At 40.2% G+C, this 23,936-nt stretch overlaps 1 protein-coding gene across 2 annotated transcripts in view; it reads left to right on the forward strand.

Moving 5' to 3' along the window:
- Positions 1 to 6,031: 6,031 nt before the first annotated feature.
- Lrfn5 (leucine rich repeat and fibronectin type III domain containing 5) overlaps positions 6,032 to 23,936 on the forward strand; it is a 245,700-nt gene continuing 227,795 nt past the window's right edge. For both annotated transcript variants that reach the window (XM_090345022.1, XM_090345023.1), the window contains exon 1: positions 6,032 to 7,535. The gene's annotated coding sequence lies outside the window, so the exon portion shown is untranslated. The remainder of the gene's footprint in view (positions 7,536 to 23,936) is intronic.

Consider the following 23,936-nt stretch of genomic DNA (forward strand, 5'->3'; position numbering starts at 1 on the left):
ATAAAATGGCGAGCAATGTATCCAAAGGAACTTTAACACCAAGGTAGCCAAACACCTGCCATTTAAAAGCTTGAAGATGCTATGTGTTAAACAGGACTAAATAGACAGACAGACAAGTTAATTGAATCTTCTCTCCAAAGAGTCTGAGAGTAGAAAAAAAAGAGAACTGAGAAGAGCTCAAAAGCAAATTTTCCAATCATACTTTAGGAAACATGATTAAGATGATAACAATTTTAGATATGATTCTTCAAGAAATTATCTGCTTTCAAATGTATGAACCCAGTTAAACATTATTTACTTTCTTAGAAATAAGCACTAATTGAATACGTTAAAATACACTCTTAAGTTCTATAATGGGGGTGGTATTCTGAGAAATTCAAAACCATGGTCCCAAGCATGTGAAGGGGTGTCACGTGACTTTCCATTTGTGGTCACTCATCTGAAATTGAGGGGCACATTGTGAAGATCAGTTTTAAAAAAGGCATGAATTTCTAACAGCAGGGAAACTGAGAGTAAAAGGAAAGAGGAAGGAAGGAAGGAAGGAAGGAAGGAAGGAAGGAAGGAAGGAAGGAAGGAAGGAAGGAAGGAAGGACAGGAAGGCAATTTTTTCTTAAAAGGTCACCAGGTTGGTAATAGAAACATTTTAAATACTTAGAAATGTCCTTTTTCCATCTACTATGATTGGATGTGTCTAGTAATGCTCTTAAGTCAGGCCCTAACAACAATAATTTAGAATTTTTACTTTTAACCAATAATTATTTCATGACTAGTCTGACTTTAGAATAAAGCTTAAAGATCACCTTTAGCCATATAGTATGATATAGAAACAAAAGCCATCTCTTTTGCTGTCCCTTGGTTTGCTCATATTGTCAGAGGATTTCACTTTGTTATCTGATATATTGTATATATGCTTATTTGGTTATTTGAAATAGGATAGGGATGGTAGTAAAACAAGATGAGAGGGGGGAGCGGGGGGAGGGAAATGGAGACCAAGACATGAGAAAGAGTATCAATGCTTGTGAAGTAATTCACCTTCTATCTGGTGAATATAATGTAATCCTTCTATTAATTACAATAACAATATATGAAGAAAAGATCACCTTTAAACTTTACTTAATCACCACACACACACACACACACACACACAAATACCCATGAACATTTGAGAAATGTTTCTTCAGTGGCTAAAACATTTGAATAATCATTTAATAGCTAATTTAAGAATAACTGATGTAGCCCTGCTTTTCATATTAGCATGTTTCCTTGGACGCTCCAATTTTCAAAAATTAAGTTGCCTTCAAATTTCTGTGGTAGGTAAGCTAGAGTGGGTCAATGATACTTTAGTATGAGTTAAAGTAATCACAACAAAATAGGATAAACAGACAAAATGGGAGATTCAAATTAGTATCATTCTTCATCAGGTTGTACTATTAGATAAAACAAAGCACTTTGAGATTTTTTTACTGACTAAACGAAAGTACCAGTAAAACAAATATGCTAGACTATAAGCAATAAGACAGGGGGAAAAGTATGGTTATAAAAACCCAATTTACTTTTACTTGCAGTATTAAGAACCATTCTTTCTGCCTTGCCTAGCAATGTGTGGCTTTGAAATACTCTTTCTTTGAGCTGTCTCCAAAAGCCCTACCCTAAGGGAATAGTTTTAAGAAATTATATTATTTCAAAGCTTTAAATTCCAACTCAACTTTTACCAGTGAAATAAAACAGAACAGTTTCATCCAACAATTTATTAGGATCTCAACAATTGCTTTAGTTTTCATTAGGAAGACCTTGAGCTCTTAGGGTCACATCATCTTAACCATAAATGTCCAATTTTGTAACAAAGACATAAGAGGAAAGAAATGTTTGACAAAGATCAGGTTAAAAACTTAAGAAATAGACATAAAGGAAACTATCTTCTTTATCTTAGAAGTATATTAAATAATAAGTTTGTGTGTGTGTGTGTGTGTGTGTAATGAAGTGCATAGGTGAAAAATAGGTTGACTTACCCCTAAAAAGATCTGTACCAGATTTTTTAACTGTTCAGAAGTTAGCTGAACCATATCTTTATAAGATCTGGTAACTGTATTCACAAAGCTCATGGTTAGTGATCAGAAACATGCTCTTAACTAGATCTCTTAAGAAGTTCCAAAACTACACGAACTACACCTATGCAACTAAGGAGAACTTCAATATGTGGAATTTGTGTTAACATTTTCTGGAAAAATAAAACAAAACAAAAAAAAACTATGCCTGCTTCAGGTACTTGCATTCCTTTACTTCATATTATTTTCAAGTTTTGAGTTAACAGATAACATTATATAGTAAAAGTTTCAAAGGCTAGTACTTCAATAATGATTCAGTATTAGAACATCTCAATTCAAAATACGCTTTCTTATTTTATCTAATACAGACAAAACAAAAGATTTATGGAATAACTTGCCATATGTTTGAATCCACAGAGATAAAGTATTTCATCAGGTCTATAGTTATTGACATCAAATTTTCAGTAGAATAGGGCATGCCTTTCATCTCAGAGGGAACTCTAGTAGACATGGTATCATATCCAGATTATTCAGGATACCTTTTAATCTGAAAATATTCATATTGCCATTTGTTGTTTGAAGTCAGTGCTCGTTTTTAAAAAGGTTTTGATTATTAAGGAAGATTGATTGTTTAACATCTGTGGTCATCAGTCTTTAGAAAAAAATTATCTGGGAGTAACAGAAAGTTGACATTAATTTTTAATAATTTGTCATTTGAATCTGAGGACAAGTACATCAAGACAAATCTATTGAGGAAATAACCAAAATGGGGGGAAAAGCAATAACCAAAGTTACAAAAACAATAGTTCTCTTTATTTGCTGAGTGTAAACTCTCAAATGCCTATTCTACAAGAAAATTGAACTTCAAGTTTGATTACTATGAACAATAACTAAATAGCCGAAGTGCTCTTAACTATCCAGCCCTCAGAGATACTCCTAAAGAGGGTTCCCTAAAAGGGTTCCTTCCTAAAAGGATCTCTTCTTCATGAAACATCCTGGCCTCTCCTTTAAGATTCTGTCAAACAGCATAGTAAACCAGGCTGTCTTTACCTCTTTGAGGCAATTCTCAGCTTGTGGGGTAGGATAAATTGGTAGATTTCTGCCTAGTTCCTAACCCTAGATGACATTGATTTCTAGAGCTGAGCTAAAATGGCCAGAGCAGAGGAAAACACCTGCAAATAAAATGCTTTACTTTCAGGAAAATGAGAAACAAGACCTTCCTGAGAGTAGTGGGCTTACCACAGGAAAGAACAAAGAAAAGTTCTGAGTCTTTCTCCTTAACTAGGGAAAGTTGATTTCAGTTTTCTTTTAGTTTACCAGCCTGCTCCTCCTCCCCTGCTTAGGGGCTTTCTTTGCAAGGATGGGACCTGAAGTTCATCCTCATTCCAATTTTTCCCCAGTTTGGTAAGCACCCCTGCCCCATACCCATTTTCACCTTTTACCAGGTGCTAGCAAACAACCATTAAAACACACAAAGTGGGAAAATGCCCCAAAACAGAGACAGAGGGAAAGAAGATGGGGATTGGAAAGTCAACTTATTCAGCCTGGCTAAGACACAAGGTCTCATATTTTTGCAAGGACTTTGGTTCCTCCGGAGAGAGTGACAAATCCTTATTTCTAAAGCTGTGGGCGATTCGGACAGGCACAGCTGGAAACTGTTTAAGTGGGACAATCCTGAAAGAAAAGGAGTCACCCCCTCCCTCGCCTCCCTTCCACCCCCCACCCCGCACACTGTCAACTACTTGGAAGTGCTGCTTGGACCTGCCTGAAGTCCGGGGCCAGTGCTTCTCCACTGCCCTTCCTTGAGATCCCCAGAGCTTCCAAGTATCAAGAGAAACCCAAATGGAAGCACATTGTCCCCTCTTGCCTCAGGAAGTCTGGGGGCACGGTTTGCATGCGGGTTCTCCATCTGGACTTGAGCAGGACTGCCTCGATTATCCACTCCGAGGGACAGAACGCCAGGAGCAAGCGGTGGAGACGTTTCCTGACTTCAGTGGTGCTCCTTGGAGTATTTGTCCTTGGTGTCCTTTGATTTATCTGAGTGGGATCTTCAGGAGGCGTTCATATCCCGATCTCAAACCCGGATCTCATCCAGCTTTCCCTCCTGCCGAGATCCCAAAAGCCCAGAATCCCTGCAACCGTCGTGGACCTGGATGGTGGCTGAGCTGCGGGGACTGCGAGCCCGGCCGTCCTCCGAGGCAAAGCATTCAGAAGGGGTTCGCGGAGTCCTAAACCTAGGACTGGAAAAGGAGGGGGGGGGGGTAGGACGGGGCGGGAGGATGGGGGTTGGGCAGGGCTGGAGAAAGGGCTGGAGCAGGACAGAAAGGAGAGGAGAGCGTTTACATGTTAAGTACTCCACTCTCGGAGTTCTTTTCCGAACAAGGAGACTCGGTGGTTCCTGATTACGCGTGGGTGCCGGCGCGCGCGTCTGGGGTGGGTGTGCTTGAGTGTGCGCGCCCTCGTGCATGGCAGGAGGAAAGCCTGGCAAAGCTTAAAGGTAGCCCCCGCTCCACCCCCCACCCCCAATCGTCTGTTTCTAGGACACTCGCAGCAGAGGTCTTGGAGACCTGGAAGAATCCCCATCCATTCCATTTGCTTGGGGTTCAGGATGGTTCTCTACTCTTCACGCCAGCGCCACTCTCCAGGAGACCAGGGCTGGGAGGAAAAGTGAGCTAGAGTCCAGTGATCATGGATTGATGAGCCCCCCCACCCCCATAAAACCAGCCTGTGTTTCCTAGGGGAGATCCTACGAGGAGGGCTTTTCTTCAATGTCAGTTAGGGGGGTTGCAATACACCTAGTCAGGTTAAGGAAGAGACAGAGCCTTAGAGAGTCCTGGCTGAGACAAGCACAAAGCCAGGGAAGCCCCTGTCCCCACTCCATGGCAACCCTTCCCTGAAAGGCCAGGTGCAAAGACTTCTCTTGTGCCACACCTCCTTTTCTGCTGCGCCCCTCCTTCAAGCGCTGGTGACCTTCTTCGTGGCCAGGCCTGGTTTATGGTGACCGTCGGGATCCCTTTGAGTTCAAGAATCCTAATAATCCGCAGGAGCCACTTTTCTTTTTCTTTCTTTTTTCCCCCCCTGATGCTAGCGGATTCCCCCAGTGGAAATGTTCTTTTGAGAATCCCCTCCGGTTTCAGGAAACTTATCACCCACCTACCACCTCGGGGACAGTGGAAGCCCCACCTCGAGGGATGGAGTCCGTAGCTCTCCATGTCAGATTTTTCCGGGCTGGGTTAGCTGTAACGACTTTTCCCCAGGCCATGATCAGCTTTGGCCCTGACCCGGTGTGGTCTGATCTTTTATCCTATAATCGCGGGGTGATCCAACGTCAGCGAATTTCCATTATTATTATTATTATTATTATTATTATTATTATTATTTTGCCTCCCCAGGTGAGGGAAGCCCCTGGAAGTTCGCTCCCTTCCGTTGGGTTCCCCTCCGTCTCCCCTCCCCCTGCTGCAACGCCCCCGCGCCTGCTCCGCCCCGGGATTCGCCGGCGCTCGCCCGGTCCTCTCCACACGCCCGCAGGGGGAAATCGGCTCCCAGAGCCAGGTCCGACCCGGATTCCAGGAGAGGGGTGGGGAGGGTGGAGGACTGACAGAGGCTCGGCCGCCAGGATTCGGGTGTAGCCTGACTCTGGGGGTCTGGGCGGTGCGGCCGATCTCGTCACTGCAGCGAGGGCCGGGCTCACGGCCGCGCGCCCGCCGCCGCCGCCGCCTCCATGCTGCAGCGGAGAGCGCATTTCCTCCCGGCCGTGGCACGGACGCACGGCGGAGACCGACGGCTCTCTTAGGCCTGCCTCGGCGGCGGCTGCTGCAACCTCGGAGCCCTGTTTCCCGCTCCGTGCCTAAGCTGCAGACTCGCCCCGGCGACAACGCGGCCCTGCGGGCGGGGCGGCCCCCGGCGCTGGGTGCCGCGGCGCGCGGGGAGGCTGCGAGCCTGTGCAGAGCTGCCCAAAGCGGGCACTGCGTGTGCGTGCGTGTGTGTGTGTGTGTGTGTGTGTGTGTGTGTGTGTGTGTGTGTGTGTATGTGTGTGTGCGCGCGCGCGCGCGTGTCTGTGTGCTCGTGGCTTTCCTCCTTCTCCTGAGCCTATAGAATGGCTTCGTAGCTAGCTGATCCCTTCGGAGTCTTGACTTTGGGGAGCTCCAGGCTATATGAGCACAGCCCACCCATATAATTCATTTTAGCACGGTCGCTTCTATCAGGGGAGGAAAAATAAATAAATAAATAAATAAAAGCGCACTGGCCGGGGGTGGGGCAGACTGAAGAACCGAACCCTTCTGGAAATCCACACGCAGGGGAGAGGACGAATGTAAAGACCCGAGGAGACTTTCATCCACCTCTGCTGACTCTCCACTGCCTTCCATCATCCTGGATGTTGGCTACGGCGGTTTCCAGTCGTCCTGGCGCCTCTCCGGTGGTTCGTGAGTCTCGCTTTCCTGCTAGCTGCGTGTGAGTGAGTGTGTGTGTGTGCGTGTGTGTTGGTTGCGCGTGTGGTATGTGCGCGCGCCCATCTGATGCATTTGACTGTCTTTTTATCCAACTGCCCAGAAGCCTGTGTGTGAACTCTCCATGCTCCGATTGTCCGGGAGCGCCAGGGACGCCCAGACGCCTTCTGCGGGTTGGATTTAGACCCACCAAAGGGCCGTGGATCCAGGTGTGTGCATCACTTTAGCCACACACTGGGAAGCGGTATTCACTGGCTTCGAGGTACACGACAAGGTCAAGAAGGAGGTGGGGGGGGGGGCTTGCAGACGTCCTGGTTGTCTTGGCAAGAAGGATTGGAGAAAGTTCAGCCCTCCAGCTGGAGCTGGTTTACTCTACAAACAAGGTAACGAGGATTGCTTTGGAAACTGCTTTAAAAAAAAAGAAACAAACAAACACACCTGACGCTTATACAGCCCTTTACAGGCTTCCTACTCCTTACCAAAATGTCACCAGCTCTTGAATTAGGAGGATTTGGTTTGGAGGAGAACTTGCAGGAAACGTGATCGCAGGGCCAGAAGACGCCAAGGAGAGCCTGTGCTTTGCTGCTAGTAGTCTAAGTGGGCTTAGAAGTCGGTTTGCAGAAGGACCTGGACTCCTCCTTATTTCTCCTTCCTGGAGCAGCAGTGTTGGGTGTGCAAGTGTGAGCGCGCGCGCGCCCGGATGAGTGTGTGCGGGAGAGTGTGTGTGTGTGAGTGTGTGTGAGTGCGCGGCCGCCCTGCCTTTCTGCCCGCTCCCCGGGCGCAGAGCCGCTGCTTTCATGGGGCGATCGGCGCGATCCCGCACCCAGCGCGACCTGCAGGCAGTGGCGGTGGCGGCGGCGGTGGCAGGAGCCACCTCTCCTCCGACTCCCTAGGATGCGGGTGCTGGCTATGGCAAAGGGCAGCGAAGTGACGATCGAGACACGCGCGCACGACTGTGAAAGCTACCTGGAGCCACCTTGCCGGGATTGTACCTGCGGGCAGAAAGTCCTCCTACCACCGTCTTTTCCCCTAGTGGCACCAGGTAACAAGCAAAAAAAGAAAAAGAAAAAAAAATCCGCCTACTCCCTCACCCAGTTTCCTTTTGGTCTTGTTTCTAGTGTTCTTATCTGCATTGCAGGCTACTTTACTTATTAATGTTTGGAAATCATTAAGAAGGGTTTGGGTATCTTAAAGACGCCTGCTCTGTGCGTTGTGGTAATAACGATTTCTAGTAGATGGATTATAAATCTATACCTGAGCTCTCTTAATCTAGTAAAGTGAAATCTAAACGAATATGGACATGCTCCACCCTAAGGATATATATATATATATATATATATATATATATATATATATATATGGAGGCTATGCTTGTTGAACCTGTCTGATGGAGCTAGAGATTAAAATTTTGTGTTTGCTTTAGGCTACGGTTGCTACAGATCATTTGGTATTCAATCCTCCCTGATTGTAGACTGAGAAGAGTGGGTGTTTGGTTTCCACCTGCTATTTCCTCCGAGATCATTTTTGATTCCTCTTTACCTGCCTCTTGGTGCCATGATTTTTGTTTTGTTTTGTTTGGGTTTTTTCCCTCCCCCACCTCCTATATTTTCTCTTTCCTTGTTGTGGGCAAGCTTGCAAAAATCCTTTTAGTAGTTGTAAATTACTATGTATCTGGAGACTCAGAAATGGAGGTGTGTTTTTCTTTTCCCCTAGGAACTTGCTTTGCATGGGAGGGAATTCATTATTAAGGGTGTGTGTTGAGGTATATGGTATTCAGCTGCCGGGGGCTTGCTTTTATGTAGCAGAATAAATCCGTGAGAGAAGTCATTTTTATATCTAGAAAAATGAGGCCAGATCCGTAATCGGCACTTGGCACTACCCTCAGCTTCATTCTGTAGGTTGTGGAGAGGGGCTTGGGATTGCGTGGCTGTGCTTTTTGGTATAACAGGCATTTTGAAATTACTTCCCAGTGCTTGGATTTACCGGGAGCAGGTTGGGTTTGTGACTGCCTAATTAGCATACTGAGTCTGATATGTTAAAATGGAGATTTCTGGACCTGTTCCGTAAACTTCCAAACCTCCTTTCCTCTTCCACCTTAGGACTCTCCTTTCTCTCCCCATCTCCTCTGCCACCCATCCCCTGCAGAAAATTTCACCCCCTTCTGGAGGGCATTAGAATGAACAAGATAAAGCCCTTCCAAAGTAGTCTCATCAATGTTTTATTACATAGTGAAGACCATCTGAATAATTCAGCTAAGGAGTGCTCATTTGACTCCCTCTTTGGGGGAGATGCCTGCTGGCAGTACTCAGGTTTGGCTCCATGGATCTGGCCAGGATGTACTTCCAGAAGGCAGCGACCAAGGTTGCTCTAGCAGGCTGCATGAAAGTGAATGCCCGATCTTCCTCCTCTAGCTGCGCTTCTATAGATAACCATAGGATGGCATTTACAGTCTATGAGGTGGCCAGTTGCTGTTCTAGTTGTCCCTATTAAGCTGACAACTCCTCCTCTGGAGTCTGGGCTCAGCTGCTGCTGCAACCCTTGCAGGCTGGTGGTGCTACAAGGCCGTGTATGCAGCAGGCTTTGGGGGCTGGGCTCTGCCACAGCAGCTGCCAGATCGCTTTGACACTTTCTTAGGGTGGGGCTGGAGAGCTCATTGGGAGCCCCCTAGCAGACAACAGGCAAATCCTGGCCAAGGAGGAAGCCTGGATGTGAGAGAAAAAGGCTGTGGGAGAGACTTGGTGAGGGCTGTGGAGTCTGATGCGTTTTCCAGCATAGCCTCATTCCCCAACCCAGCCTCCTTCTATATGAATACTCAAAAACACGGTTAGACCAATTTCTTGATATCAAATACTGCATGATTAACTGTATAATTTCCTAGATTTCCATGTTCTTTCTCTTCTTCCCTCATGGTCTTTTTGAGTTTGATAAAGACATCCACGCCCTTTCTGGCTTTACTGTCATCTTTTAGAATGCTACTGCAATAGCAACTAATCTAACATACCCCAGTCTGTACTTACTAAGCATGGAGAGGAAAGCCAATGTACAGGCAGGTTTAGTGTGTAACTTTCTACTCTAAGGAAGAATAACAAGGGAAACACAACTTGAATAGAAAAGCAGGTCCATACCCTACAGAGGAAGAAGACAGAGAAAAAAAATAAAAAAAAGGATTGCCAGCATTTAAAAGTATGAATAAACAAAATCGACCTAAAAGAAAAAAAGGTCTTGAGATTTTGGAAGAATTTGAAAACATTGTTTTCCTTCAATTTTCTTTTCTTCTCTTATTTTGGTGAGATCAAGCACAATTCCTCTGTCACTTAGAAAATCCTAGAGAGAGCTGACTAGTGTATGCTTAAACATCTGACAACGACATGCCTTTATCTCCTAAATTTACCTAGAATATTATGACAACAGAAATTATACCATCTTTATATCACACCAATAGCAACTAAGTCATACCTGTCTACAGGGTGACCAAATAAAAAGAAAGCTGGTAAAGATAAGTAGTTAGTGAATATGGCTACTTGGAAAATACCATTTTGGGTATCTGTCTTTTCTCTCCCCAACCCCCCCTTTTTGACTATTGATTCTGTGTTTTGCTAGTTAACTCTTGTCTTTGTGCACCCATCTTCAGGGAAGGCAGAACAAAACCCTTAAACCAGATGTTGGGTACCAAAAACCTAAACAGAGATTGTGATGTGATTCCAGCTTAAAATTGTGATTCATTGATAAGATTGATGAGCTCCTAGCACAAGGCCTCATATATAGAGATTCCTCATTTTTTCCCCTCTTCTGTAAAGAACATTGTTTTCTCACTTGTCTGGAGAAATAGAGGAATCTATTCTGTAGTTTGGTATGATACACAGAGCTGGTCTGGCTCACTGACGGGTTAAGTCAGTCAGGTATGGATAGGAAATGTCCTAGAGAAAGCCTCTTCTCTTGTTAGCTTTCTTTGGTTACCAATAATAGGAAAAGGATAAGAGAAACATTAGGATACTCCTGGGAAAAGAAATGAACAGATAGGAAGAAAAGTTATCATTTGATTCTCATGCCCTCGATTAATTTTAATCATTTATTCCCCTTTCTCTTTTGAACAAGAGAATGACCTTGAGCAACATCAGGACACTGAGCTTCATATCCCTCTTTTCTTCCTTTAAAAAATGAAATAATAGCAAGAGTTCAGTTTTGAAATACAATATTCGGATGCTGGTTCATTTAGGGAGGAGTTCATCAATGTATATCCCTGGTACTCTTGCCAGCCAGAGGTAATTTCTTTCTGAGAGGGGGGGTGGAATTGGGACAGGGGGAGGGGAAGGGGAGGGAGAGATGTTAAAGCAGAATCTGGTTTTGACCTTGGTGGTTCAGTGATCATCCCTGTTATGTTCACCTTTAATCTTTTCATGACTGAACAGCATTTCCCTTTGCCCATTGAAACCAGGGCTCTGTTTCCTCTTGCTGCTTGAAGCACTTTTGGCAGGGTAGTTTTGCTGAGTTTACTAGCTGGTGAAATTAGGTTCCTGTTTTCTGCTGATACGATCTCTGTGTTATGTGCTGTGTTATGTGGAAGGGACACTTGCAGTCATCTAACAGTGTTCCTGACTGGATATGAAGAGATGACAGAACAACTACTCAGTTGTTTATTGAAAGATACATTTATAATACATAGCATTGCTAGTAAGTATTTCGGCCAGTGTTGAGGCCAGAGGAAGAAAGCTACTTGAAGCTTTGGAAAGACTTTGATAGGTAACTGGCTAGGTAACAATGATTTGAATTTTTGTTTACTCAGAAAAGCAGCATATTGGCAGGACGTGTAAGTTTTTCTTTGTCTTTTGTGTCAAAAAGCAGTTCTAAGTTTTCTGTTTTATCCAGGTTAAAGACTCAGCCTTAGGCCTCATAGATGTGAGAGTGACTCCCTGGCAGACATGACTAATGGGTGATTCTGCTGATTCACTTGTGACACATGTGCATACCTCTTTCTTCCTTGATACCTTGAAAATGAGTCTGTAGATTCCATTCCTAAAGCTCACATTTTTATTCCTGTGGCATCCTTCAATCATTGAGGACTATTTAGAGCCTGAAGCAATATAATTGGTCCATTTCATGGTGTGTGCATGATGAAATTAAGAAGTATTATGTTTATAATTATTGAAGCTATTTTGGTTAGAGGTGAAGCATTTATATTATACTCTATCACCATAAATTATATGGTTTTATGATACTTCCAGTAAGTAAAAGAGATTGGAGGATTTGATTCAGATATAGGTAATGCTAATTGTAAGCTTTATTTTTACTGAATTATATCATGATTTATCATTATAAAGATGTCTAGCAAGTGAAAGCAAACTACAATGGAATCATACAGTTCTGTGTGTGTGTTGTGTGTGTGTGTGTGTGTGTGTGTGTGTGTGTGATAGAGAGAGAGAGAGAGAGAGAGAGAGAGAGAGAGAGAGAAAGAGAGAAAAAGAGAGAGAGAGAATCTATGTGTACTATAATTATAATAGTACCAAATAACTGGAGAGCCTCTATTATAGGAATTACAAACAACATTTTAAATATTTCTTGAAAATGGTGAGTTTATTTTTTTTCAGTCATGACACTTGAACTCAATGCCTGAGCACTGTCCTTGGGATTTGTCAAGGCTATCACTCTACCACTTGAACCACAGCACCACTACAGGCTTTTTCTGTGTATATGGTGCTGAGGACCAGGACTTCCTGTATGATAGGTAAACACAGCTAGGCCACACTAAGTTTAGGGTTACAATGGAAGGAAAGGCCAATAGACTAATTTGGGACTTGATAATGAGTATATCTTTTTGTAGAAAAACCACATTGCAGCAAATCAAAATTACAGTATTTTTGCATTTTCATTCTGAGAAACTCATAGTGATTTAAAAATCAAACTTTTGAACTTAAACCCCATTGTCCAACTACTTAAAATTAAAACAAAAAAGGTATTATAATCTTGATGGAGAATGACTACAGAATTCCAATGAGAAATTGAACAAGTTTTAGATTTTAGAACCAAAAGCTCTGGGAAAGAAACAGCCAGGAATGGTGGCTCATGCCTGTAATCCTAGCTACTCAGGAGGCTGAGATCTGAGGATCAAGGTTCAAAGCCAGCCTGGGCAAAAAGGGACTTAAGGCTCTTATCTCCAATTAACCTCTAGAAAATGGGAAGTGGGGCTTGGCTTAAGGGTAGGGAGGTAGCCTTGAGATGAAGAGCTCAGGGACAATGTCTAGGCCAACTTCAAGCCCCATGAACCACATACACACACAAAAATGAAACAATAATAAAAATTAAGACAGGTCTTTTAAACAACCGTGGGAACAGTTCCTGAATTCTCAGGAAAATATTGAATGGAAGATAATTAGTTTAAAATATTTAATCAGATCTAGCTACTTAATTAGAGATACAAGCCAAAGTATTTGTTTTTCTGTACAGAACTCTTGATAAAGGGCCTAAAGAACATATTGCATTGGTTCTCTGGAGTCTAGTCTCTTTTCTCTGCTCAGTCAATGAAAGTTCTTGCACATGCAAAACACAGATTCTACTATATTGCTTCATCTCTGATGTCCAATTACTGTCATAAACATTTTATTTCTTTATTTATTTTTACTTTTTGTCCATGCAGGGGTTTGTCCTCATGCCTTGTTATTGATCATCAGCTTGCTCACTCACAGCTGGTATTCTACCATTTGTTCTATGACTCTAACCCAGCCTTTCTGTGGATTATTTCTGAGATAAACTCTCCAGAATTTTCCTGCCCAGGATGGCTTTGAACCTTGATCTTCCAAATCTCAGCCTCCTGAGTATCAAGTATTACAGACCCAGACCAATAGATGTCTGGATGTAGACTGATTTTCATTTTTAGCCGTATACAAGCTATAAAATGCACATAATTCCCATGGAAACATTGCCCACTACCTGAGCGTTGTTCTACAATGATAAAATATCTCCACGGCATTGATATTCATAGTGATTTAAATTCAAAGCACACCATTCCATAGAAATATCCCTCACTTCCAGTTGAGCACATGGGGCTACTTATAATGGGATTTATGTTTTGACTGTTTAGCCATCAAGCATACATAGTTGAACTTTTGACTTTTGTCCTTAGGGAATTTGTTTCATAGATGTATAAACTGGAAACACATTTCATAATTGATCATTTTAATTATCTTTTCATGTTTTATCTCTTGTAGTGATGAAAAAGAAATCTTCTAATCCCTTTCTGTCTCTCATCATGAAATGAAGCTAATGATATGGTTATGGGGTAGGGTTGTCACATATGCAATTGGTAACTGTCACCATCACCATTATAATTTCATCATTAGCAGCAAGATCCTCAGGAAGGACCTGCAAAGGAGGTGATATGTGTATAGCTTTAATGTGTCTGTTTGGGATCATAAAACCTTAGGGTGTCATTCAGACTAGATGTCATTTGAGCACCATGTGAATCCAGGCGCAAAGCCAAGAGTTTTCTTGGGATTTGACAACCCACAGGCTGTAGGAGCTGTGATACAGCTCACTATGCATGACTTCCCCACATATACTCAAATTTAAGTTTGTTATAAACTCTGAGGAAGTAAAAATTTTGAATCTTCTTAGACTTCTTACCATATATTTAATCCTATCTTTTCTCAAGCACCTCTGCCAAATGGTCACTTGATTAAACTCAAGTACCTTCAGTGATTTTCAAAATGACCTCACCTAAAGCAGATTACTCCATTTTTTTTTGTACAGGAGTAGCACATTAAAAAAAAAATCTTGAGCCAAATTTCTGGCACCCTGTAGCTTCTACTCAGTTTTACGGTGAAGAATGGGGGAAAGATGATATACAATAAGCCCATTCCCTAATAACTAGGTGAGTATTTGGACTAGGTGAGCTGAATTATTTGAGATCACCAACCAATGACTCCTCTGCTCAGGATTATACATATCCCAACTAGTTAGCAAAAGTTTTCTATACATGATTGTTTCAAAACCTTTTTTTAAAAATATTTTATGCTCAATAAATGTTATGTCTCATTAATCTTCAACATTACTTCCTTCTCCAAGGGGTCCTGGTTTATTTTACTTTTCACTGATGGATGAAGATGCTAGCAACTGACATGTATTGATGAGTATAGAGTCAGATGATCATTCTTTTGCTTTTGGAATAGAGAAAGGAGTATACTGTGCAGCTCTCTGTCTTGTAGTCTTATTAAATGTCCCAATTTGGTCAACGCACCTCTTCTACTTGAGCCTGAATATGGCATGGAAGTCTTTGACTCTACAATGCTGCAGGTTGTCTGCCCATGTTTGGTTATGAGATGAACAGTATCTGCAGTTTTGAATTTGGGCTATAGTAAAGGTATCTGAGATTATTCTCCCAATATCCAGGTCATTTGATTTATTCATCCTGCCCTCCTTATATGTTTTTCAGCTAGAAAGTGATAGAAAAGTAATCTAGATTATAATGATATTGCTCATAATAAATATGAGAAACAATTAATACATCAAGCAAAGTAAATTCATATGTGCCCTCTCCAATGAAGGCCTACTTGTATCACAGGTTGTCTGATCTTAACAGAATCACTCAAAGATTACTCTTTATTTCCCTATCAATTATTTACCTGTTATTTAATAAATGCTTAGATATTCAATTCACTTATCCATTTCTTCTTTGAGATACAAATCAAAATAGAATAAGTGCCATTCTAAGAAAATGTTATTTCAGCATACTAAAACATTTTAGAGGGGAAGCCTTAGTTTAAAACTAGACTTAGTGAAATCCTCACATTTTTACCTCTTGATTAACCCTTAAACACAAATGAAAGATTTCTGAAATGTCTGTGAATTTCTACCACCACCTCTTTTTGAAATAAAATCAACAAGTAGGTCCCCAGAAATTTCCATATAAAGTTATCTGAATTCTGACAAAGGGGGTAAGTGATTTGCATACAGAAGAAAATGAGGGGAAAAAATCTATTTTGCATCCTTAAAGGCTATTTTTAGGTTATCACCATTATCTATAATCAATCATGTTATTCTTTTTAGGCATTGTGGTTCAAAGCAAATATTAAAAGCTTCACTTTTAATATGAATGAAAATAGTTGTCAAAACTGACACATAATTTGTAAATATAACTAATATTTTCTTGATGACTCTTAAACTTTGATGGACCAGTTCATTACATGATTTAAATAGTTAATCTTGATAGTATATTTTCTATTTTTTTACATCTAACTTCACTGTAAGATTTTTCTTTGATTGTCCTTGTTCTCATACAGACAAATGTTGTCAGTGGATCAATCTTCCTTCTTAACTCACTAATAAAATGCCATTATTCACAATGTGTTTCTATATAACAGATTGGGTCTAATGAAAAGTATAAGCATTCTCAGAGGGAAACACATGGGTTTCCTCCTGCATATTTCTAAGGAAACCACTGAAAGTTGATAATGATATTCTTATATATTATGATGATTGACCAGTTTCATCATCATTACTGCTTTGCTTTATTTTAACTTGTTTTTGGTTTGTATTTTCCTCTACCCCATACTGTATGACTTCCATCTTTACCAAAGCAAATTGAGGCTCAAACTCATTAATTTTACTTTACTGTATGAACCCACTAAATTGGTTACACTTCAAATTAAAAATTTCTTAATTTATAAAAGATATCATAGTCATTATGCCTCTTTTATTTTTTCCATATATTTTTATTTGTAATTAATAGAAGGGTTACAATATATTCACTAGATAGAAAGTACATTACTTCACAAATATTGATACCCTTTCTCATGTCTTGGTCCCCGTTTCCCTCCCTCCTTGCCCCCACTCATCTTGATTTCCCTCTTTCCCTATCCTATTTCAAATAACCAATTAAGCATATATAAAATATATCAGATAACCGGATGAAATATTGTAACAATATGAGATAACCAAGGGACAGCAAAAGAGATAAGAGATAACAGAATACATTAAGGACAATAATCACTCATTATATGGCTTTTGTTTCTATATCCTGGAGGTCCTTACATTTAGCGTCATACTATATGGCCTTATGTGTCTAGATTTTGTTCTGTTGTGAATCTCTGCTAGGAGAGCCCAAGGTTTCTACTGATTATGTCAAATGAAGGAAACCATTGAGCCTTTGTTCCTTTGTGTCTGGCTTACTTCACTTAATATGATTTTTTCTAAGTCTTTCCGTTTTCTTACAACTGGGGGCAATGTCATTCTTTGACAGCAGCATAGAATTCCATTGTGTACAAATACCACATCTTGTTGATTCACTCATCAACTGAGGGACATCTGGGTTGGTTCCATATGTTTGCTGCAATGAACATCATTGTGCTAGTGGATTTAGTATGTCCTTGTTTCTGGACAATTGGGTAAATGACAAGTAGTGGAATTGCTGGGTCATAGGGGAGCTCTATGTTTAGTCTTTTGAGGAACTGCCATACTGCTTTCCATAGTGACTGAACAAGTTTGCACTCCCACCAGCAGTGTAGTAGTGATCCCTCCTGGCCACATCCCCTCCAGCATCTGTTGTTATTAGATTTCTTGATCCTGGCCATTCTAACTGGAGTGAGGTGGAAGCTTAGAGCTGTTTTGATTTGCATTTCTTTTATGACCAGAGATGTTGAGCATTTCTTCATGTGTCCATAGGCCATTTTTATTTCTTCTTCAGAGAAGACTCTCTTTAAGTCTTTGGCCCATTTTTTTAATGGGATGGTTGTTTCTTTGGAGATTAGTTTTGCAATGATTCAATTTTTTGAGCTGTTGATATATTTTAGATATGAGGCCTTTGTCTGTTGTATGGTTGATGAAGATTTTCTCCCACTCTGTAGGCTTTCTAGTTAAATTGCTAGCTATGTCCTTCGCCAGACAGAAATTATGCCTTTTTTCTTCTCCCTTTTATGGGCGATTTTGTTGATGATTGCAAATATACCTTTTAAACTATATTTCAGATTACCAGTTTCTAAATATGTCTCATATTCCCCATTCCTTATTCCATTTATGGTGCAATTTGTATTGTCATATTTTATATTTTGGAGTCTTTCAGAAGCTATACATGTCTGTGTTTGGGGATTCTGAATGGGTTTACATTTGTGTAACATTTTCTTACTGAGTCCTGAAAATAAATATGTACTGAAATTGTGTGCTAAGGTAGACTGTGAGTTTAGAATAATTTACTAAGGGGACACAGAAATCATGGAAAATGGGCAAATATAAAAGAGGTTATTAATAAATAATTGTTCCTCCTAGTGAGGAATCATAGAATGCTTCAGCGTTGGGATGTGATGGAACTTACAGATCACACATCCATTACCAAAACATTGGTCTCAGATTGCATTCCAGCTATGAGACCTTCCCTTATGAGTGTTCCAGATTGGACTCCTGTCACCTCTTTTTTTTTTTTGATGCAAGGCAAGAAAAAAGTTAAGTATGGAATTCACTTCCTCAGCTTAAATCATTACCACTATTATTTCAATGGCATAAGGATGGGATGAAGGTCTGTCAAAACCCAGGTTTCATTTTAGATATATCAATTGTCTAGATATACCAATTGCCAGGACACATCTTTTTCAGAGAGAGCCCTGGGTGTGTTTGCATCTGTGATCTAATTCCTTATTTCCTGTGAATATTTTAAAATGCCCACACTATGTTATTCTGGTATTGCCCCATTCATTAAGAAATAGAAAGACCTGGAAAATACTATATAAGCAAAGCAAGCCAGGCTCAAGAAAAGTAGTTTGCACGATTTCCTTCATTTGTAATAGCTAGAATATGTCTATGACATTCTTAGCAGGGGATAACAACAGTCCAATTGCTAAGTACACAAGACCATATATAATGAAGTGTATCAAAATGAACTCCATGAATTAGAAGCAAGAGGTTTCAATTATATCCCATATGCAGTCATTTCCACTTTTTCTGATTTAGTTTTATGTACCCTTTGTCTTGTATATGAGTTCATCTGTTCTGTGGAAGGAAAGAAGAATCACAGAAAAAGGCGGGACAAAGGATTAGCTAATGTGATGAAGATAGCTACTTGACACTATGTTGGAATTGAACTTTACAGTTAGGGGGAGGAAGGGGTGCGAGGGGGTAAGTGGGAGAAAATGAGGGAGAAAGCACCAATGTACTCATAACCTGTTTATGTAACTGTCACCCCACTGTTCATAACCTTCACAATAAAAATAAATAAAAGTAAAATAAAATACCCAAACATTCCTTGCAATGTCTTTCCCTCAACAATATAGATGCATGTTTTTTTTTCATGTAGAATTTGTACTTTTCCTTGTTTTGAACCACAGATGGGCAGAAGTGCTCTTGTAAAATTGGCAAAATTAATTCTCCAGATAACATGCACCTTCCACATTATACCACTGACAGAATGTAATGGTTAGTAGCTTATCCCAGGTCTCTTCTCTCTTGAAGACAAGAAGCCCATATGTCAACCAGACCTGGTCATGAGGCCATCTTCAAACATCCATACTAAATGGAGACTCAGGATTTTTTTTTTTGTCTAGTCCTGGGCTTGAACTCAGGGCCTGAGCACTGTCCTTGGACTTTCTCAAGGCTAGAACTCTACCACTTGAGCCTCAGCACCACTTCCGGCTTTTTTCTATGTATGTGGTACTGAGGAATTGAACCGGGGTCTTCGTGCATGCTAGGCAAGCACTCTACCACTAGGCCAAACTCCCAGCCCCCAAGAGACTCAGGATTTTTTAAATTGGATTTTATTGTTGGGGTAATACATAGAAGGGTTACAGTTATATTCATCAGGTTGTGGGTACATTACTTCTTGAACCTTGATACACCTTCTCATGTTCTTGTCCCCCTTTCTTTCTCCCTTCCCCCTCCCAATCATCTTGTTTTTCCCCTTCCCTTTACTCTGAGGCTCAGAATGTTTATATGAGTGATCCTCATTATGACCACAAAAGGCTCCCAAGCTGAGACCAACTCAAATCACTCATCAGCAAAACATTAACCACTTTAAATCACTACATTATTGGGTAGGAAGGAACCACACATCCATCCAGGGCAATGGACTCATAGCCAGCTATTCTGGTTCAATAAATATTAATTTAAAGTTTTATCATTCAATCTATGTATTCCTATGATTTTGAAGCAAAATGTTTTCATATATTAAAACTTTGGAAGTGTTTGTCAGTCCCACACTAGGTATATTTGTTAGTTACCTTCTAACATAGTTGATGGCACATGGAATTTATTTCAATTTGCCTGCTTTTGGAAACTTGCCATGTGTTACCACTTTGGAGAAATTTTGCAATGAAAATTTTGAAATCTTGTGATAAGAGACATGGTGGTCACTGAATGCCCAAGGTGTATCCTCAGTTCTGTTTCTCCAAGTTTGTTTTGAGCTTGATATATTTTAGTTTTATGTTTCCTTGGTTTTTCAATATTTCATGTTACCTTGTGTTTATATTTACTATTCATTCCTTCTGGAAATTAAATCAGGATTGCACTATTACTTGTCTCTGGCACTTCACACAAACACACTTCAGTTTATTTAATAATATTCACATTTATGGATCAAATTACAGGAAATTGAGACTCCATTACAGGTATAATAAGGATACAGTGTACAAGCCAAGGAGTATGGAATTAAAATGACTTTTATAAATTTATTATAGTTCATTTGCTACCATACATCATTAACATAAGTATAGCCTACTTCAATGATTTGCTTTTAGCAAAAGAAATATGTTCATAAGGAGGTGAAAGGAAATGCATTTCATATTCACCTACATGTTTCCTTCAAAAATATTTTGTAGTTATGGATTTTGTGAGTCATTCTGAATTAAATTGAAATACAGTGTACATTTTCATGTATTTCTTACTAGGATTTTAGAATTTATGATGAGATATGTAATGCATATAAATGATCTGAAATTTCTACATGTGAAATATAAAATAACCAGGAAACGATAACCAGATGTTGCAGGAGTCATTGAATATTAAAACATAGTTCTCCTAGTTCTTGTCTAGAGAATGGAGCTAATGTTGATATCCATTCAAATGACTTTTAAGGAAGTAGCAGCAATATGGTTAAAGTAGCTATGAAAATACGGCATTCCAAATAGTATATGACCTTTGGGACATAGCCAGGAAAAATAAGGTTAGTAATCATTTTATTAGTTATTTACTATGATGAATCAATCCAAGTGGAGTTTTTGAAGCTACTTAGTGGATTATTTAAGAAAATGTTATAAAACCACAAACACACAAAAAGCTAGATAATAGGTTTCAGAGTGGTCTTATTTATGCACTATTAGTTTTGTGGTCAATATATCCTTTTTCTTAAGTCTATGTTAAGTGAATTAAATTGAAAAATAACTAATAATCTAGTTTCTCTTCTTTATTTTTCTCCTTCCTTCTTCTCTCCCTTCCTCCCTCCCTTCTTCCCTCCCCTTCTCCCTCTCTCTGTCCCTCTCTCTCTTCCTTCCTTCTTTCCTTCCTTCCTTTTTTCTCTGCTTGTTTTCCTTCCTGGGCTCCCTACCATTTGAGTCATGCTTCTACCCTGTCTTTGGTTTATTAATTGGAGATAATGTCTCATTTCTGCCTGGACTGGTTTCTAATCTCCATCCTCCAGGTTTCAGTCTTCTGTAGATCTAGTATTAGAGGTGTAAAAAATGGCATCCATGGTCTGGGAGCTTGACCAAGTGCTAGAGTACTTTCCTAGCATGCATAAATACCTGGAGTCTATTCCTTGGTACCACATACACAGAAAATGCCAGAAGTGGGCCTGCAGCTCAAGTGGTAGAGTGCTAGCATTGAGCACCGATAAGCTCAGGGACTGTGGCCAAGCTCTAGACTGGAAAAAAAAAGAAAGAAAGAAATGGCACCAAGCTAATAGTTCTATTGGCTCTTTTAGTGCTTTAGTTAAAAATATTAGGGAAGTTTCGACCTGTGCCAAGGAGACCTAGTGTATCTCCTATTCCTTCTTGTAAAGTTTTCAGTGTGTCAGCTTTTACCTCCAGGTCTTTGATCCATTTGGAGTTAATTCTAGTGCAAGGTGACAAAGAAGGATCCAACTTTAGTTTTCTGCAGGTGCTTAATCAGTTCTGCTGGCACCACTTGTTGAAGAGGCTATCTTTCTTCCATTCTATTTTTTTGGCTCCCTTGTCAAAGATTAGGTAGCCATAGGTCTGTGGTTTAATATCTGGGTCCTCAGTTCTATTCCATTGGTCTTCAGGCCTGTTCTTGTGCTAGTACCAAGCGGTTTTGAGGATTATAGCCATGTAATAGAGTCTAAAGTTTGGAATTGAAATTCCTCTGGCGCTGTTCTTTCTGCTAAGAAGTGTTTTTGCTATACAGGGTCTTTTATTATTCCATATGAAATTTTGAATTGCCTCTTCTATTTCTTTAAAGAATCACAACAAATCAGAGAAAGGCTGGATAAGTGGAACTGCATTAAACTGCAGAGCTTTTGTATGGCAAAGGACATAGCTAGTAAATTAATTAGGAAGCCTACAGAGTGGGAGAAGATCTCCACGAACCAAACAACAGACAAAGGCCTCATATCTAAAATATATCAACAGCTCAAAAAATTGAATCACTCCAAAACTAATCTCCAAAGTAATAACCATCCCATTAAAAGATGGGCCAAAGACTTAAAGAGAGTCTTCTCTGAACAAGAAACAAAAATGGCCTATAGACACATGAAGAAATGCTCAACATCTCTGGTCATAAAAGAAATGCAAATTAAAACAACTCTAAAATTCCACCTCACTCCAGTTAGAATGGCCAGGATCAGGAAAATGAATAACAACAGATGCTGGAGGGGATGTGGCCAGGAGGGATCACTACTACACTGTTGGTGGGAGTGCAAACTCTTTCAACCACTATGGAAAACAGTATGGCAGTTCCTCAAAAGACTAAACATAGAGCTCCCCTATGACCCAGCAATTCCACTACTTGGCATTTACCCAACCATCCAGAATCTAGGGCATACTAAATCCACTAGCACAACAATGTTCATTGCAGCATTATTCACCGTAGCAAAGATATGGAACCAACCTAGATGTCCCTCAGTTGATGAGTGGATCAACAAGATGTGGTATTTGTACACAATGGAATTCTATGCTGCTGTCAGAAAGAATGACATCGCCCCATTTGTTAGGAAATGGAAAGACTTCGAAAAAATCATATTAAGTGAAGTAAGCCAGACTCGAAGGAACTTAGGCTCAATGGTTTCTTTCATTTGTCATAATCAGGAGAAACCTTGGGCTCTACTAGCAGAGATCTGCAATAGAGCAAAACCTTGATACATAAGGCCATATAGTATGAAGCTAATTGAAAGGACCTCCAGGATATTGAAACAAAAGCCATATAACGAATGATTGTTGGCCTTAATATACTATGTTATCCCTCATCTCCTTTGCTTTCCCTTGGGTATCTCATATTGTTACAGTATCTCACTTTGTTATCTGATATATTGAATTTATTTGTATTTGGTTATCTGAAACTTGATAGGGAAGGGGGGAAAACCAATACGGGGAGTGGGTGGTGGGTGGGGGAAGGGTAATGGGTACCAAGACATGTGAAAGGGTATCAATGTATGTGAATTAATGCACCTTCTATCTGGCAAATATCATGTAACCCTTTTATTAATTACAATAAAAATATATTAAAAATATTTGAGTTGCCAGATGAATATATGAGTATACATTCATTAATGGAGATTAAGTGGATAAATATATATGTAATTTATGCTTGTGATGTTGGAAAAATAATCTTTCTTCATTTTCAAGTGCTATTTGTAGTCTTATCATTTGAAAATATGGAATGAAATAATTTTCTCTAAAGGAAAGAAGCAGAATCAAAGCATTTTTTTATTAAAGAATTTATTAACTTTGATTTTTGCATCATATTTCAAATGTCCTGTTTAACAAACAAGTATTCAAGAAGGGAATCTATATACAATCACTGGCACTTAGATTTTAGAACATAATCAAAATTAGGCTGAGGGTTTGTATAACATACATCCATATTAATCTCTGTAATAAAGCATTATGTCTATAGAGTCATAAGTTTTTATGACTATGTAGTTGTGTTTATATTTCCAGTACCATGTCCATAGCATTGGGTATGCAACTATTGAGTCCTAGCTCTTGTACTCTTTGGATTTAATAGCCACATATTAAGGATATCATGCACCTTTTGTTCCTTTGGTCCTGACTTGTCTCACTCAACATGATTTGCTCTAGAGTCATCCACTTCCCTGCAAATGCCATTATTTTATCTTGTCTGTTGGAGTTTGGCCTACTGTTAGAGTGCTTGTCTAGCATACACGAAGACCTGGGTTTGATTCCTGGGTACCACATACATAGAAAAAAAAACCCAGAAGTGGTGCTGAGGCTCAAGTGGTAGAGCTCTAGCCTTGAGAAAGTCCTAGGACAGTGCTCAGGTCCTGAGCTCGAGCCCA

Source organism: Megascapheus bottae, chromosome 14 (genome assembly GCF_031878675.1).
Source record: "Megascapheus bottae isolate mThoBot1 chromosome 14, mThoBot2.hap1, whole genome shotgun sequence".
NCBI classification, from domain to species: Eukaryota; Metazoa; Chordata; class Mammalia; order Rodentia; family Geomyidae; genus Megascapheus; species Megascapheus bottae.